This window comes from Triticum aestivum, chromosome 4A (genome assembly GCF_018294505.1).
Source record: "Triticum aestivum cultivar Chinese Spring chromosome 4A, IWGSC CS RefSeq v2.1, whole genome shotgun sequence".
Classification (NCBI taxonomy): Eukaryota; Viridiplantae; Streptophyta; class Magnoliopsida; order Poales; family Poaceae; genus Triticum; species Triticum aestivum.
Genome location: NC_057803.1, coordinates 245558748 through 245566845, shown reverse-complemented (window position 1 = coordinate 245566845; position 8098 = coordinate 245558748).

The following is an 8098-nucleotide window of genomic DNA, read 5'->3' as shown; positions in this document are numbered from 1 at the left end:
TCAGAGGCTCAAAGCGGCAATTCTTCTCCAGCATGAGAACTGCTGAGCCGGCATCCATCTTGTCAGACGAATGTATTATATCCTTGACCCGGTGCACCCAATGAGTCGTAGATTCACCTTCTTCCTGCTTACAATTTGTCAGATCCACAATTGACATAGACTGCTTGCAAGTATCTTTGAAGTTCTGGATGAAACGGGCTTTTAGCTCCGCCCCTGAACTAATGGAGTTGGGTGGCAAACCCTTTAACCAAGAACGGGCCGTTCCGTCCAGCATCATGGTGAAATATTTAGCCATCGCCTCATCACTAACCTCTAGCAGCTCCATAGCCATCTCATAACTTTCAATCCATGCCCCAGGCTGTAAATCGACCGTATAATTCGGCACCTTCCGAGGCCCCTTGAAATCCTTGGACAGAAGTACATTACGTAGAGCCGGTACCAGACAAGGAACTCCTCCGGTTCTAGTAGCAACTCCCGCTTCAACGGAAGTCGTCGGGTAAGCCGGTGAGTTCTGTTGGGCTGCTAGTTGAGCCGCCAGCTGAGCCACCTGCTCGTCCTCCTGACGTATCCGATCCTGAACCGGCTTATACCCGCCGGGCTGGTTCCGGCGCTGAGCGTTACTTGACAAGGCCTCTGACTCCATGTGTCTACTGTAACTCGGGCTCCGATTTTGACGAGGCGGAGCTAACCAGGGCGGAGGAGTCGAGTGAATCCTATCCCGGCTATAGGAGTAGGTTTCTTGCTGAGCCAGGGATGTTTGGACAAGTTCTCTGATCTTCCGGGTTTCCACCGCTGTTGGATCATCCCCATCTACCGGGAGAGCCGCCAAACATGCTGATGCTGCGATTAAGTTCTCCATGGGGTTGGAGAAGTGACCCTGCGGTATTGGTACGTAATTGGGCGGTGCCATATTGCCGTGAGGCAGTGCCATCCCCAGAGGCCGGACTGGACCTCGTGCTTCGGATGTAATAAGCTGATTCGCACCTAGCGGGTTACTTGGGCCGGCCCCGGGTGTGGCAAAGAGATTCCGAGGATCATAATTCTGAGGTAAACGGGACTGAGTTTTCTGATGTCTCCTCCTCATTACCTCATTAGATGCGTTTAGGCTCAACGTGAGCTGCAAGGCCTCTGCCTAAAGTTGCTGCGCCCATACGTCCAAAGCCGCCCGCTCTGCTGCTAATCTAGCGTCCTCAACTGCTAAGGTTTCCTTAACCCGGGCGATCTCGTCGCGAACCTGTGCCACCTCAGCCTCATGCTCAGATTGGTTCGTAGGGATGACTGTAACAATTAATAAAGCCGTAAGCTTATCCATGAGATCCATTAGCACCTGAGCCGGTGAGCGCACGGGGCCTCCTGCCCCGGCTGCCCCTAACCCGGATGTTATCGCCGCTGAAGCCGTAGAATTTTGGCCGGGTTAAGTACCAGCCATGAAGACTCCTGCCCGGTTCGGCGACTCTAAGAGGTCCGGAATAGTGCTGCCATCGGAACAGCCCCCAAGCACACCATCTTGAACTTGATACAGTGAATCTGTTGAGCCGGCGGATGAATCATCGTCAGAGAGGACGGCCGGCTCACCATCACCTTCAGATCCTTCAGGAAGTTCACCTCCATGGATGCAACCCACAAAGGCACGCTTCACGACGGGTTGAGCTCGGGCCGGTTTCGCACGTTGAGCCATCTCGACGAGGTCGGTGCAGCTGTCCGGCTCAGGGCCCGGCTCACCAATCCGGCCGATGAAGACGTGAATTCCGCCAAAGGGGACCCGGTAGCCGTACTCAATTGAAACGGCGTCGGGGCCCCAGCCTTCGTCGTCGATGTAGATCTTGCCGCGACGACTCTTGGTCATCCGGCCAACTGCGTATCCCTTGAGCCCTTCGAAGCTGCCCTTCAAGAACTCGAATCCATCGTGCGCTGGCCCCACGGTGGGCGCCAACTATCGTGGAATTGTCACGACAGATGTCCTCTTGCAAGGACTTGATCGTGGAGCCATCGCAACTAGGAAGCTTAAAGGGGTTAATCGGGACAAAGGACACGCGAGGTTTATACTAGTTCAGCCCCTTATGGTGAAGGAAGGCCTACGTCTAGTTGGGTTGGAATTGCTTGAGGTTTCGATGACCAGGGAGCGAGATATGCTATGCCCGGTTCTCGATCTCTTGTTTCTTGTCCCTAAGCCGCCAGCGGGTCGTCCCCTTATATACACGGGTTGACGCCCTATGGCTTACAGAGTCCCGGCCGGCTCATAAATAGTGTCCGGCTCGGTGACTAGTTATTTCTACCTTACAATACAAGTTGCGCCCTCATGGTGGCTTATCACCATGGGCCCTAAATCGTCTGTGGGCCTTTAGACCCTTTACTGAACCGCCATCTTCACATCTTGGTCTTGGGCTTCAGATGGGCTTCTCTTTGCGTAACCCGGCCCCTCCTGGCCGGCTTACATACATAATTATATCCCCAACACCAAGTACCCATCACAATCCCTATCTCTCGCATTACATTATTTGCCATTTGCATCTCATTTTCCTCTCCCCCCAATTCACCCTTGCCATTTTATTCGCCCTCTCTCTCTATCCTCCCTCTCTGTTTGCCTCTTTTGTCTGCTTGCTTTTTGTTTGCTCGTGTGTTAGATTGCTTGTTTGTCGCGATGGCTTAAGTTACTACCAAATTGTGTGACTTCACCAATACCAATAATAATGATTTCCTTAGCACTCTGATTGCTCCTATTACCGATGTTGAATCTTGTGAAATTAATACTGCTTTGTTGAATCTTGTTATGAAAGATCAATTTGCCGGCCTTCCTAGTGAAGATGCCGCTACTCATCTGCATAGCTTCGTTGATTTATTTGATATGCAAAAGAAAAAAGATGTCAATAATGATGTCGTTAAACTGAAGCTATTTCCTTCTTCACTTAGAGATCATGCTAAAGCTTGGTTTTCGCCTTTGCCTAAGAATAGTATTGATTCATGGAACAAGTGCAAAGATGCTTTTATTTCTAAGTATTTTCCTCCTGCTAAGATCATCTCTCTTAGAAACGATATTATGAACTTTAAACAACTTGATCATGAACATGTTGCACACGCTTGGCAGAGAATGAAATTAATGATACGTAATTGCCCTACTCATGGTTTGAATTTGTGGATGATTATACAAAAAATTTATGCTGGATTGAACTTTGCTTCTAGAAACTTTTAGATTCGGCCGCGGGAGGCACTTTTATGGAAATCACTTTACGAGATGCTACTAAACTCCTAGATAATATTATGGTTAATTATTCTCAATGGCATACTGAAAGAACTTCTAATAAAAAAGTGCATGTGATAGAGGAAATTAATGTGTTGAGTGGAAAGATGGATGAACTTATGAAATTATTTGCTTCTAAGAGTGTTTCTTATGATCCTAATGATATGCCTTTGTCTACTTTGATTTAGAATAAAAATGAATCTATGGATGTGAATTTTGTTGGTAGGAATAATTTTGGTAACAACGCTTATATAGGGAATTTTTAATCCTAGGCCATATCCTAGTAATCCTTATAATAATTATGGGAATTCCTACGACAACTCTTATGGAAATTATAATAATATGCCCTCTGATTTTGAATCTAATATTAAAGAATTTATTTCTTCGCAAAAGAATTTTAATGCTATGATTGAAGAAAAATTGCTTAAGATTGATGATTTGGCTAGGAACGTTGATAGAATTGCTCTTGATGTTGATGCTTTGAAACTTATATCTATTCCACCTAAGCATGATATTAATGAGTCCCTAAAAGCCATGAGAATTTCAATTGATGAGTGTAAAGAAAGAACCGCTAGGATGCGTGTTTCCAAAGATGCCTTTATTAAAGCATGTTCTTCTAATTCTTATGAAAATCAAGATGAAGATCTAAAAGTTATTGATGTATCTCCTATTAAATATTTATTTTGCAATATGAATCTTGATGAAACTGAATATTATCTTCCTTTACCTAGAAGGCATTCTAAAAATTCGGAGTATTTAGATCTTAATGATGAAATTGATGAAAGTGGGATTGAAAGAAATAAAAATCTAGATGTTGCTAAACCCACTATATTGGATTTCAAGGAATTTAATTATGAAAATTGATCTTTGATTGATTGTATTTCCTTGTTGCAATCCATGCTAAATTCTCCACATGCTTATAGTCGAAATAAAGCCTTTACCGAACATATTGTTGATGCCTTGATGCAATCTTATGAAGAAAAACTTGAGTTGAAAGTTTCTATCCCTAGAAAACTCTATGATGAGTGGGAACCAACTATTAAAACTAAAATTAAAGATCATGATTTTTATGCTTTGTGTTATTTGGGTGCTAATGTCTCTACTATTCCCAAGACTTTGTGTGATTTACTAGATTTCCGTAATTTTGATGATTGCTCTCTAAACTTGCATCTTGCGGATTCCACTATTAAGAAACCTATGCGAAGAATTAATGATGTTCTTATTGCTGCAAATAGGAATTATGTGCCCGTAGATTTCATTGTTCTTGATATAGATTGCAATCCTTCTTGCCCTATTATTCTTGGTAGACCTTTCCTTAGAAATGTTGGTGCGATTATTGATATGAAGGAAGGGAATATTAGATTTCAATTTCCATTAAAAAAGGGCATGGAACACTTTCCAAGAAAGAAAATAAAATTACTATATGAAACTATCATGAGAGCCACTTATGGATTTCCTACCAAAGATGGCAATACCTAGATCTATTCTTGCTCGTTATGCCTAGCTAGGGGCGTTAAATGATAGCGCTTGTTGGGAGGCAACACAATTTTATTTTTATTCCTTGCTATTTTCTCCTGTTTAGTAATAAATAAATTATTTACCCTCTGTTTAGGTTGTGTTTTTTGTGTTTAATTAGTGTTTGTGCCAAGTAGAACCGTTGGGGTAATGTCTTGTTGAACTTGCTGTAAAAAACAGAAACTTTAGCGCTCACGAGAACTGCTGTCATTTTTATTTGAAGAGTGCTATTTAGTTAATTATTTTTGAAGATGATTAATAGATAAATTCCTCACGTCCAGCAATTTATTTTAGAATTTTTGGGGTTCCAGATCTCGCGCTAGCTACAGATTACTACAGACTGTTCTGTTTTTGACGGATTCTGTTTTTCGTGTGTTGTTTGCTTATTTTGATGAATCTATGGCTAATAAAATAGTTTATAATCCATAGAGAAGTTGGAATACAGTAGGTTTAACACCAATATAAATAATGAATTAGTTCATTACAGTACATTGAAGTGGTCTTTTGTTTTCTTTCGCTAACGGAGCTCACGAGTTTTCTATCTTGAGTTTTGTGTTGTGAAGTTTTCAAGTTTTGGGTGAATTCTTTTGATGGATCATGGAACAAGGAGTGGAAAGAGCCTAAGATTGGGGATGCCCATGTCACCCCAAAGATAATCCAAGGACACCAAAAAGTTAAAGCTTGGGGATGCCCCGGAAGGCATCCCCTCTTTTCGTCCACTTCCATCGGCAATTTACTTGGAGCTATATTTTTATTCACCAACATGATATGTGTTTTGCTTGGAGCGTCTTGTATTATTTGTGTCATTGTTTGCTATTATACCACCATCATCCTTGCTGTACACACCTTTTGAGAGAGCCATACATGAATTAAAATTTGATAGAATACTCTATGTGCTTCACTTATATCCTTTGAGCTAGATAATTTTGCTCTATGTGCTTCACTTATATCTTTTGAGCTAGATAATTTTGCTCTATGTGCTTCACTTATATCTTTTGAGCTAGATAATTTTTCTCTATGTGCTTCACTTAGATCTTTTAGAGCACGGTGGTGGATTTGTTTTAAAGAAACTATTGATCTCTCATGCTTCACTTAAATTAATTTGAGAGTCTCTTAATAGCATGGTAATTTGCCTAATAATAATATGCTTGGTATTAAAGATTTGTGAAACTTTCTTTTGAGTGTGTTGAATACTAAGAAAAGATTGAAGCATGATAATTGTTTTGAGATATGGAGGTGATAATATTAAAGTCATGCTAGTTGAGTAGTTGTGAATTTAAAGAATACTTGTGTTGAAGTTTGTGATTCCCGTAGCATGCCCGTATGGTGAACCGTTATGTGATGAAGTCGGAGCATGATTTATTTATTGATTGTATTCCTTATGAGTGGCGGTCGGGGATGAGCTATGGTCTTTTCCTACCAATCTATCCCCCTAGGAGCATGCGCGTAGTACTTTGCTTTGATAAACTTCTAGATTTTTGCAATAAGTATATGAGTTATTTATGACTAATGTTGAGTCCATGGATTATACGCACTCTCACCCTTCCACCTTTGCTAGCCTCTCTAATACCGTGCACCTTTCGCCGGTATCATACACCTACCATATACCTTCCTCAAAACAGCCACCATACCTACCTATTATGGCATTTCCATAGCCATTCCGAGATATATTGCCATGCAACTTTCCACCATCTAGTTCATCATGACACATCCATCATTGTCATATTGCTTAGCATGATCATGTAGTTGACATAGTATTTGTGGCAAAGCCACCGTTCATAATTCTTTCATAGTTGTGACTCTTGATTCATTGCATATCCGGGTACACCGCCGGAGGCATTCATATAGAGTCATACTTTGTTTTAGTATCGAGTTGTAATCATTGAGTTGTAAATAATTAGAAGTGTGATGATCATCATTTAATAGACCATTGTCCCCAAAAAAGAGAGAAAGGCCAAAGAAAAAAAAGAAGGCCGAAAAAAAAGGGGGCAATGCTACTATCCTTTTTCCACACTTGTGCTTCAAAGTAGCACCATGATATAGCGAGTCTCATATATTGTGCTTCAAAGTAGCACCATGTTCTTCATATAGAGAGTCTCATATGTTGTCACTTCCAAATACTAGTGGGAATTTTATGTTATAGAACTTGGCTTGTATATTCCAATGATGGGCTTCCTCAAATTGCCCTAGGTCTTCGTGAGCAAGCAAGTTGGATGCACACCCACTAGTTTCTTTTGTTGAGCTTTCATAGATTTATAGCTCTAGTGCATCCGTTGCATGGCAATCCCTACTCACTCACATTGATATCTATTGATGGGCATCTCCATAGCCCATTGATATGCCTAGTTGATGTGAGACTATCTTCTCCCTTTTTGTCTTCTCCACAACCACCATTCTATTCCACCTATAGTGCTATATCCATGGCTCACGCTCATGTATTGTGTGAAGATTGAAAAAGTTAGAGTATGAAACAATTGCTTGGCTTGTCATCGGGGTTGTGCATGATTTAAATACTTTGTGTGGGAAAGATGGAGCATAGCCAGACTATATGATTTTGTAGGGATAACTCTCTTTAGCCAAGTTATTTTGAGAAGACATAATTGCTTTGTTAGTATGCTTTGTTAGTAAACTTTTGTCTTGAATCTTTATAATCTGAATATTCATACCATAATTAAGAAGATTTGCATTGAAATTATGCCAAGTAGCACTCCGCATCAAAAATTCTCTTTTTATCATTTACCTACTCGAGGACGAGCAGGAATTAAGCTTGGGGATGCCTGATACGTCTCCAACGTATCTATAATTTTTGATTGCTCCATGCTATATTATCTACTGTTTTGGACTATATTGGGCTTTATTTTCCACTTTTATATTATTTTTGGGACTAATCTATTAACCGGAGGCCCAGCCCAGAATTGTTGTTTTTTTGCCTATTTCAGTGTTTCAGATAAACAGAATATCAAACGGAATAAAATCTTCGGAAACGTGATTTTCTCACCGAACGTGATCCAAGAGACTTGGACCCTACTGCAAGGGATCAAAGAGGCGGTCACCAGGGTGGGGGGCGCCCCCCTAGGGCGCGCCCCCTGCCTCGTGGGCCCCTCGGTGCTCCACCGACGTACTCCTTCCTCCTATATATACACACGTACTCCCAAACGATCAGAACAGGAGTCAAAAACCTAATTCCACCGCCGCAAATTTCTGTATCCACGAGATCCCATCTTGGGGCCTGTTCCAGAGCTCCGCCGGAAGAGGGCCGTCATCACGGAGGGCTTCTACATCATCATAGCCTCTCCGATGAAGTGTGAGTAGTTTACCTCAGACCTTCGGGTCCATAGTTAGTAG